Here is an 11,730-nt window from a genome sequence, read left to right as displayed (position 1 = left end):
TAAACTTCTCAAGGTAGTGTTTCCATCTCGCTAGCCCTTCCCTGGAGAATTCTACAAACTTTAATTTGTACCATGTCAAAAAGAAAGTTTTGTCATCCTTGAGGGGCTCAAATATTTTTCCTTTTAGTTAGTTATTCTTTGAGTTTTCAGAACAAGAGAGTAGTTTGAAGGGGCAAGACCAGGGTGGATGGAATGAGGTGTCCCAATGAAATTCTTCTAAGACAGTTCTTGCTAGCCTGGAAGAATGAGCATGTGCATATTTGTGATGGGGAAAAAAAATGCCTTGGCACAATTTTTCTGGAGCTTTGGTAGCTTAGTGGTTATAAATCGGGTCGCTATGGGTCGGAACCAACTTGACGGCACTTAACAACAACAACAACATCTTACAAAGGCAGTTTTTAGTTTTCTTAAAACTGCTTTATAATAAGCCCCAAGATCATCTGTGTTCTTCAAGAAAATCTATCAAAATTACTCCTTTGGGATCCCCAAAACGTCATCATAACTTTCTCTTCATGATTAAGTTGCTTCTGACCAAATCCATGGTATTTTTATTCACCTCATATGCATGTGAAAGTTGGACAATAAATAAGCAAGACCAGAGAAGAACCAATACATTTGAATTATGGTGTTGGAGAAGTGGAGACATTTATCATTTCTAATTGTGGCCTCAGTCATTCACAACTAATCCTCTTGTCACCCCTTCCTTCAAAAATGTCTGAAGTTTAGAAGCATCTCCAGTTAGAAAAATATCTAAAGAACATACTCTTCATGATAATTTCAGTTAAGGTTCCAGTACAAGTCCAGAGAAGCAGCTCCATTGTACAGAATGTTGTTTTACAAAGTTTTGTAGCTAATTGTTGTTTGAGTTATTACATGTTACAATAGCCTCAACCTTGCAGAATATCTGACTTAATAAAACAGCTATAACAACAACAGCAACAAAACCTGGCCTATAAGAAAACCTAAAAGATTGTAGATTTCTCTGGCAGAGTCCTGAATATACCTTGGAGAAGTTGACTTGAACTGGGACATTCAAATGAAGTTTAGGAGGATAACCCTAAATATTTTTCAAATAGCTGCAAAGATTTTTGAAAATTGCTTTGAAGGAAATTTTTTGTGTTCCAAAAATGAAAATTAAACTCGTGGAAGTAGATTCTGAGGTCTGGTAATGATTATGAACACAAGCTCATATTGCCCATAGAAAAACTGGAGCCCAAATCCAACTTGACTTCTCCTAAGCTTTGATGGACCATGGACACATACAATGGCAGTCCCAGTTCTTTGCTTAGCAATAATGGGTCCATTTATATGTTTCAAAGCATCCTCTCTATCCCATCATCTGCTGGTAGAGACAATTTCTTCATTTTATCTTCTTTGTTTTTGTCACTGACTACCTTCATTGGTCTCTCCTTTCTGTCCCAGTGTTCTGGGATACAATACCTAGAGTAATGAATTACCTGTTTTTCCATATTATAGGCATAGCTCCATTGCTTTAAGACCTTATTCTTCAATTAATTTTCCTTAACTAGTAAGATCTTCCATATTCTGGCTGCCTTTATGTCTTTGAACTGCTCCTGAAAGCATCCCATTTTATTTTATAGTTCATCAAGTTGACTGCCCAATTGCACTTAAGAATTTTTTAGCAGTTGATTGTTCTTATAAAAATTGGAAATAACTACTATTTAGATTGTCAAATTATAAATATTAAAATTGAAAAATAAGATGTCATCTGTAGCAAGAGCAGATGTTTGGGGCACGTCTTTTTCAGTGCATCTGTTTATTAATGAGGGGTAACAAGAGCTTTGTGAACACGTGGCTATATTTATTTTTAAAAAATTCCATTGGCTTTCAATTTACATCATAACAAAAGTGTGTATAATGTGGCAGAACTGTTTCATGTGATTAAGAAGTGTTTATTCTGGATTTGTAATTAATTTAATTGTAACATCTAGAGGACTGCAATTTTGAAAAACTTTCAATTCTGATTGCCTATTATTCACATGACAACACTGAAATGAAGTGACATTATGATAAATAGAAACATAACAAGCAGTTGTCCTGACTTAATAACACTTTGAAAGAAAAACCTGAAAATTTTTTATATAAACTACATATACAATGTGTAAAAAGAAAATTCTGCTTATTCTCCAAATCAAAGTTTAAAAGTACGTGTTTTAATAAACATCTTAAAAATGAACTTTCATTATTTTAAACTAGCTTGAGAAATTTCAAAGCCTGATAAAAATAGAGTGAGGAAAAACCAATTCAAATGCTTCATTCAATGATTTCCTTAAACTTAGTAGTTTCCATTTAAGGTCAGCAAAATACCCACATTTATTTGAACTATGGTTTTACCAAATTCAATCAAACATTAAAAGGAAGTAGTTAATTAGCTATGCTGCACTAACAAAGAAAAATTATTATATCATACTAATCTATGTTATGGCAAAACCCTGACCCCACAGAAATGATTGGTGTCATTAAGAAGATTGATTGAAATACGTAGGAATTATACTTCAAAGAACTGGTTAGGAGAAAGCCATCAAATTCAAACAGCATTATTTTTCTACTCAGATGCTACTCTAAGATTCTATATAAACTGGTCTCCAAAGCTGAATTGCTTCATGGGAAGTGTTATTAAAATGGATATGGAATAATTCTGTGGTTTCCACTTCCTTTTAGTTCAATTTCATTTCAAATAAATTATAGTCAGTAAGTAGTTATTGAATTCAGAACATTGAAAATATAACATTGTTACCACCTGAAATACTTACATGTGAAGATATCTAAAATACAACAGAAATGTGGGTTAGAAAAGATAAGATTTGCCCATTATATTGAAATGTAATTGGTCTCAGATCATTGTAGAAAGTTTTGAAAATAGGGAAAAGTATAAAAGATGAAAAAGCAACCAAAAATAACTACTTTTTTTTTTTATTCTTTCTATCATTTTGCATACAAGGATTTTTTTTGTTTTTGTTCTGCTGCTTGTTGCTCTTAAATCCTATTTGTATCAGGCTTTGTCGAAAACATTTTAAATTACTTGATCTTTCTCGTGCAAAAACATCCATGAATTCTTTATGTTCACAAAATAGATCATAATTAAAAAATTACAGAAATTGGAAATTTCCCCCACAAATAAGTGATGTATATGTACTGTGCCTGTTTTTGACTCATCATTCTCTCTTTTCCCTCAAATCTAAAGTTGTAAACAGCTTCACAAATAAGTTCCAATGCCTAAGTGGGCCTATGTTACATTATAGGATCTTCTTTTATGCCTGGACACTTCACAGAAGGTCAGAAAAGTAGAATAAGTGTCTTTTATTTTCATCTAGGATGAGTATCAAAGATATTTCTAAGATATTATTCTTCAATAAACTTTGAACATAGATAATTGAGCATTTTGGCATTATACACTCAGCCCATGCATTTGATACAGATGTTGTTCTGAAAATTCACACATGAAAACCTAATATGTGAGGAGAAGAATATACCAATGTGTTATGACTGCATGAGCTGACATACCTCATAACCCCATTTTATCCAGCTGATTCCTATTTATACCAACCCTAAAGGTAAGTGGTTCAAATCCATCAGCCACTCCGTGGAGATTCTATACAGGGTGGCTATGAGTCCAAACCTACTTGATCACACTCGACAACAACAACAACAGTAGGTCAGAGTAGAGCTGCCTCACAGGTTCTGAAGGTTGCAAATCTTTTACAGAAGCAAATGGTTACATCTTTCTCCCATGAAGCAGGCTAGCGGGTTTGAACTGTCCACATCACCGCATGAGTGCTTAACCACTGTGCCATTAGGGTTTCCTAATGGCACAGAACTTTGAATTCTCCTTATGCATATTTTAGATGCAATCCTTGAGGACATATTCCTAGTATTTTGTATGTGCTTACAAATATTGATCAATTTAAATTACAATTTAAATAAATTGTCTCAAGTTCAATGAATGCTGACTTTTGTGCTGGAGGACTGTGGGAGCTTGGGAAAATTGCTTAGTTTTTCTGATTCTCAGTTTCCCCGTGTGTAATATGAAAGTAATAATGAAACCTACCTCAAAAGGAGGCTGTGAGGAGTAAATGATACATGAAACTCACTTAGAATCATTCTGGGCACATGATAAGCACACAATTAGGGCTAGTTTATGACTATTTCAAGTGGTGAAAGATCATTACTCTCTCTGAGTTCATGTTTTCAGCTCCAACTTCCGTGTCATTTTTTGTATGTCACTTTGAATTATTTATTGTTCTGTGTATACTACTGTTGAGTAGATTCCAACACATTGTGGCTCTGTTTATACGTGCCTGATGTTGCACACACATACACACATACATACATACAATACCCCTGATACATCACCTTGTATGAATATAAGTATGTTTGCTGATTATGATGATAATTCAAAGCCAGTATGTTTCTCTCTGTGGAAGTTCAGATAACATCCATGTAACAATACAAAAACCACAGAGAGTTTTACGTCTAGAAACTAAAACAAAACAATTAGGCATCTTTAATCTGAATAAAGGCTATCTGAACAATACGTTTTAATAACAGTTAGAAAGATATTCAAAAATTAAAGCAAAATTAATCACTTCCCTTTAATCTAACTAAAATTCAGGCCGCCAAAATGTTACTTTAAGCTTCTTTCCACACTGGTTCATCCACTTATTGATATGCTTGTTTACCCCTATACTCTCACAAAATATACATAAAATGAATTTTGTAGGTGTTTAGTAAATCAAGTTATTCTAAACTCCACATGAATTATGACTTTTCTAAAATGGAAGGTGCTGCAAATAACTTAATCTTTCCCTCTCATGAAAAGAAAGGCTTCAGAGAACATCTTAAAATTCCTACAGTGCTCATCGGAATTGCAGGGGATTTAGCTCGTGAAAGGACTTTAGGATCACTACTTACCTTGCCGCTAAAATACGTAAACTGTTATTTGCAGCATATAACCTTTACCAAAGTGTTCATCTTGCAGTAATTTGGACATGTAGCGCACCATATAGAGTCATTCATTGTCCAGTATGTTACTGGATGATGTATATTTTGCAGTTAATGGAGTTGAATAGATCTTCACATTTCCCAGTTCAGTGAATGTGTACTCCATTTTCTCCCTGGTTTCTACTGCTACTTTTTTTTCTTTTTTTAAGAAAGCAATTTTATACATTAATGATAAATTCATGACTTTAAGAAACTAGTAAAATCTGCTTATAAATGAACAGGACAGACTGTAAAGGTAACGTTAAAATCATACAATTATATGTGCTAACATAACCACTGGACCAGATTCTTTGACATTTTTAAATTATTGAATCATTTGTTAATTAGTAATGGTATGTGAAATGAAAACCCACTGTTTGCAACTGTTTGCTAGAAAGAATTCTTGAGTCACTGACTAAGTATAAATGGATATAAGATTGCATGCTTCAAATTCAAAGACACTGTTGGTACTCATTTAATATGTTATTCATATTTTGTTTACCTTAATATAGTCCCATCTGCAAACATTCATTAGAAATTTTCTAACTTTTTTTCCCTTTTATTTAGACTTCTATTTTCAAGATCAATAATTTAAGAACTTTTCACAGATTTAATGACTATCAAAATAATCTTAGCTTGTTGTTGTTGTTATTAAGGTACCATTGAGTCAGTCCCAACCCATAACAACCCTGTATCTGATTCCTGAGGAGTGACTGGTGAGCTTGAACTGCCAACTTTGTGGTTCAAACCAACTTTGCAGTCCAGTGCTTTAACCCACAGCACTACACCAGGACTCCAAGATTAGAAGCCAAGAAATCAAGTGGCAATAATATGCATTGGTCAAATCTACAAAAGTCCTCTTTAAAAGGTTAAAAAGTAAAGATGTCCCCTTTGGGGACTAAGGTGTACAGATCTAAACCATGGTCTTTTTATTTGCCTCATATACATGAGAAAGCTGCACAATGAAAAATGACATAAAAATAGAACTGATGCATTTGAATTGGGGTGTTCATGCAGAATATTGAATAAACCCTGGACTACAAGAAGAATGGAGTCCTGGTGTGGTGCTATGTATTAATGTGCTGAACTGCAGAGTCAGTTTGAACTACACTATCAGTGGTTCAAGCTCACCAGCTGCTCCTTGGAAACCCTGTACAGGGTTGCTATGGGTCAGAACTGACTCAATGGAACTGAATAGCAACAATCAGAAAAATGTAGTCTAGTGTGGTGCTGTGGGTTAATGCAAAGTTGTTTTGAATTTCAAGGTCGGCAGTTCAAGCTTACCAGTCACTTCTAGGAAACTCTATACAGGGTCGCTACGGGTTGGAACTGACTCAATGACACTTAAAAACAACCAGAAGAAAAAACAAAACAGTCTTAGAAGAAATACAAACTGAATGCTCTTAAGAAATAAGGGTGGTGAGACTTTGGATGCATCATCAGGAAGATACCGTGTTTGGTAAAGTCGTCAGAATTGAGAAAAAACTTTAATGAGATGGAGCCACACAATAGTCACAACAATAGACTCAAACACACCAACAATTGTGAAGATGTTGAAGGACTGAACAGTGTTTCATTCTGTTAAACATAAGGTTGCCATGAGTCAGCGCTGACTCAGAGGTATTCTACAACAGCCTTACATAGCACTTCATAATTTATAAAACACATTGAAACCTGTGAGAGCCAGAATGCAACAGGACTTGTTTATCTAGGTCTTACACATTTTCTACCTTTGACGACTTCTCTATTACTATTACTGGGAAATATTGGAGTCTTTAATCTCTAACTGTTTTCTGCCTTGCCCAAGTTCTGGCTTTTACAGGGTTTATTGTATAATTTGGTAATCACAAAAGAGTTAGAAAGGGCATATTATTATTACTTCACCAGTAAGATAACCAAAGATGAACATTCATGTGACTTAGAAGATTAAACTATGCTAAACATATGGAATTGGATGCTTCCCCCAAATCTTAAATATTCGTGCAAAGTGGATCAAAGTACCCAGACACTGGAAAGAGAAGTTACAGGGATTATGGCAATTTATGACCAAAAATTTGGCCTTCAACCTGTTTTTGTAAATAATTCATTTAAAATAAGAAGATCTTTAATACTGTAATACTTAGCAGGATGCTTTACATTTATGATTATATCAAAAATAGTTATTAACTATCTGATAAAACTAAAATGATTGTGGTTCCCCAGCCCCAGTTCTATATTTCTTTTATAGCTCTGATCTTTGTTGCTGTTGTCAGGTGCCGTTGAGTCAGTTCCAACTTATTGTGATCTAGTAAAGGGTTTGCAAGGAGTGGCTGGTGAGTTTGAACCTTGTGATTTGCAGCCCAGTGTTGATCCTAATTACTGCCCAATGAAAGATGTTATGAACCATCATGAAACAATTTCAACATGATTTTATTTATTCATTTGATGTTCAGAACTTTTTCATGCGTTCTAGATTCTGCTCACTTCTCTATAGACCAACCCTATAGACCACTTTTTGGGTTTAAAATGGAGTTTGACAAGTCTTTTCTGTAAAAAGATAGTAAAATTATGACTCTGTGAGTCTAGGGTCTCTGCTTCAACTATTCAGCTCTGTCCTAGTACATGAAGCTGTCACACAACATGCAAATGAATGGGCATGGCTGTATTCCAAGAACGATTATTAACAAAAACAGGTTGATTGTGGACTTCTGGTGTGATGCTGTGGATCAGCACTAGACTGTGAACCACAAGGTCAGCAGTTCAAACCTACCAGCTGCTCTTTGGAAACCTTATACAGGATTGCTATGGGTTAGAATCGACTAGATGGCAAATAACAACAACAGCAGCAATGCTGATTATGGTGCTAACCTGGCATTATGAAGGAAATGGAGAAATATATTCTTAAAACTCACATAATCTAGGAATGATGGCAGATACAAGTAACTATTGAATAATAATCTCTATTATTGGTGGAATTTATGAATGGGCCAAGCATGAAGGCAGAAGGAACAAATCATTATAACCCATATGTGTAACTAACACTGTCTGGATTCAAGGCACCATATCCAAACGGCAGGATATAGAAATTATTGGTGTAGTGGGGTCAGTGTGAGACAAAGCATTTTAGAAATACATTCAGCATAGTTCAACGAAGAATGTTCAGTCAAAATTAGTTTTAATTAGTGAAACGGTAATGTTAGAACCATTGAAATCAAAGAAGGACTCATGCATAATTGTTTTGGAGCCCAAAATTAGAGTCTCTAGTTTCTTCCTCTGTTCTTCAGTCCTGGAATTTTGCATTAAATTATTTTCCCTTCATTGACTTACATCAGATAAAAAGTCTGTCCCCCTTTTGATGGCAGCAGCTGAATCAGCAACTCAAGGAGCCAAGTTTTTGTGCTGTTCCTCTTTCAGACTTAACTGTGGGGCCACAGTGGTTAGAGCTATATATAGTATTCAGCTCAGACTTGAATCAACATTGTACATAATGCATAAGCTATTAAAAAATAACTTTTCCTATCAACTTTTCATCTTTGGGACTTATATTGATGCCTTGGCCTCAGGATTTTTATTTACTTATGAAGTAATAAAGTTGGATGAAGTGGCCTGCAAAACCTTCTTAGCTTTACCATTGTATATTTTTATATGTTTCTATACAAACAAATGTCTTAAATTTGACTGTGACATAATGGCTGATTTATCAGTGATGGTTCATATCCCAGAGGGGCAGTTATTCGGCTCATCATATAGAGGAGTACTTTGCTTTTATTAATGCATCTAATGTATGTTAATATTATGTCCAGTGATATTTGATAATAGTAATTGTAGTAGTTCATCAAGGAAGATCTAATATCTAAAAACATTGGAGATCCTACCAGTCATTATTTTCTAAATGGAAATGGTTTCCAAGCCATCTTTAATGGGGTATGCTAAAGTATTAAGGAAATAGAGCTATCTGAAATATGGTACTCTTATGAGAAATATGGTCTTACTGTCGCTTAACGATTATTAATTAGTTTAGATAAATTTCCTATGATAGTGAGATTAGAGTTAACTATTAGGCACAAAATGAATGTTTAATCAATGAGGTAAAAAAAAAAATCTGAAATTTCATTGTATAGGAAAAGAAATATCTATCTATATTTTCATGCCTTTCCATAAATTAAACCACAGATATAAGTGTTGTTGCAAGTTCATTTTGAATTTTAAAATTTGCAGAGCACTGTACAACTATTAATTAGTTTGCTTGGAACTAACACAGCAGTGTTTACTTACACATGGGTAAACTGAGGCAAAGGCTATTTGAGCAGAAGGCTCAGGCTAGTCTTCAAACCAGCAGGCCTCAAGTTATTATTTTATTTGCTGAACCCAAATGATCCCTCATTAAAAAATGTAATGTATTGAAAATGCTTCACAAATTTAATTTCTCTTTCATCAACATACAGAGAATTTACACATTGAATAACTTGCATTTTTAAACTGATGGAAATTAGTTTGTGAAAAAAAAAAGAAAAAAACAAGCTATTAAAATGCATACTCTATGTTCATTTTCACAATCACTTAACAAAATGAACATTTTAAATGTACCTTTTGTCTTGGACTGGGTAAAAAAAAAAACCAAGGAAATTAATATTTTTGTAATATAGATGTCATCTTATATTTCATGCCTGACTCATTTGAAAATGTAGATTAATTTGCAAACAATTTAGAAAGCTGAACTATTGAATTGGGTCCTCTAAGATTTAGGATTTGTCATCTTTTAAAGTTGACACCCAGCGAGAGCTTGTCAATTACAAAGAAGTGAAATGAAGTGAAAATAAGTCTCATCTTCATCTTCTTGTTATATGCTTGGTTGGTTGTAGAGAGACACCATTTACAAGCTGAAAATAATTATTCAGAAAGTTATGCTTCACTTTAAAACCAAATTTAAGCAAGAGAAAAATGCCAATCTATGATGGTTATTTTATTCAGAGGGTGGAGAGATTGGGTGGAGAGTGGAAGGTGCCATATAGCCCCTTAAGATTGGCGGTAAGAACGTTAGAACGTTGCTCATAGTTTTTGTTTTTCACTTCTTACGTTAGTGATGACCAGAGATGATTTCAATCTATTAGTCTAAAAACAAACAATACTACTTGTTCATACTCTCATTGTTCAATGGCAGTAAGGATTTAGAAGAAGTAATCATAATATTATTTACACATTTAATCAACATGTTAAACAAAAATTTCATGAAAACTCATTTCCTTCCTGACCTCAACTTTCAATTGCTTTTTATTCCATCCATAAACACAAGATATACACGGTTTTAATACTTTGATTCAAACAAAATTAATGCTGCTAATTAAAGAAACAGATAAATTCAGAAAGCATACTTGACTGCAACATTGTAACATGCAACTCTTGGCATTGTTACTTGGTAATGGGCAAAACAGTTTCAACCCTGGGAAATGGAATAGTATTTTGGAAATGTGTTGTTGCTAGGTGAAGTCGAGCAGGTTCTGACTCACACAGGCCCTATGCTCAACAGAACAAAATAATGCCGTCTCCCATCAACCGCACAATTGTTATTGTTTCATCCCATTGTTGCTCCACAGCGTCAAACCATCTTGCGGATCTTCCTCTTTTTGCTTACCCTTCTCTTTATCAAGCATGATGTCCTTCTCCAGGGACTGGTCCTACCTGATAATATTTACAAAATACAATCGGTGAAGTCTTTCCATCCTGACGTCTAAGAAGCATTCTGGCTGTACTTTGTCCAAGAAATGTAGCACCTCAATAAATCCATTCCCAACTTGCCATATGCCCAGAAATATTGAGATGACTTTTACCTGCTCTGAGAATAACTGGTAGATTTTAAGAATATCAAAGTAACTCCATGGCACACAGCCACCATAAGCTCTTAGAAGTATTGGTGTGGCGCTGCAGGGTAATGAGCTGGACTACAAGGTCAGTGGTTCAAACTCACCAGTCGCTCCTCAGAAATGCTATACAGGGTTGCTATGAGTTGGAACCGACCCGATGGCACTTAACAACATAAGCCCTTAGGACCACCTCTTAATACCACATAGTCTTACCTACCAGAGGAGAGGACAGACGAAAGAGAGGCTAGAGGAAGAGTCAAAAGAAGTATATGACAAACTTTAGTTCTTTCAAAATGGATGAATTAAGTTGTTATTCGTCTTTCACTTCTTCATGTAAAGCCCCCAGGACAGCTGTATTTCTATCATAGAGAGAAGGCTAAAAGCCTCAAGTGAATTATTTAATAAATACTTGCTCCTTTAAAAGAAATGACATGTTTGGTATCATTTCACTGATTTGGAAAAAGTAACATTTTTCCTATCTAAGTTTTATTCCTTGTTCAAGGCCATGTTGAAGTCCAGTATCCTCCATTAAATTCTGCCTTGTGACCCTAACCAAAGGGATCATTTGTTATTTGTCACAAAACCTCACGTGTATGGCCCTTGCTTATAGTACTTTCTGAGACATTTTGCCAATTGCTTTCTATTGATCCTACATAAACTGTAACAGAGTAATACTTCAAAGTTAGGAAATAAGAGAAAAAGATCATCTTTAAATCAGCACCTGAATTCAATAACTATGATCAATTATACAGATATGTTGTTATTGTTAAGTGCCTTTGAATGGGTTCTAACCCATAGTGACCCTGTATAGGGTTTCCGAGGAGCAGCTGGTGAGCTTGAACCACCAATCTTGCAATTCAAACTGACTTTGCAGTTGCATTTACCCATA

The sequence above is a fragment of the Chrysochloris asiatica genome, unplaced genomic scaffold, assembly GCF_000296735.1.
Source record: "Chrysochloris asiatica unplaced genomic scaffold, ChrAsi1.0 scaffold00004, whole genome shotgun sequence".
NCBI lineage: Eukaryota > Metazoa > Chordata > Mammalia > Afrosoricida > Chrysochloridae > Chrysochloris > Chrysochloris asiatica.
Note: the sequence above shows the minus strand (reverse complement) of the source record.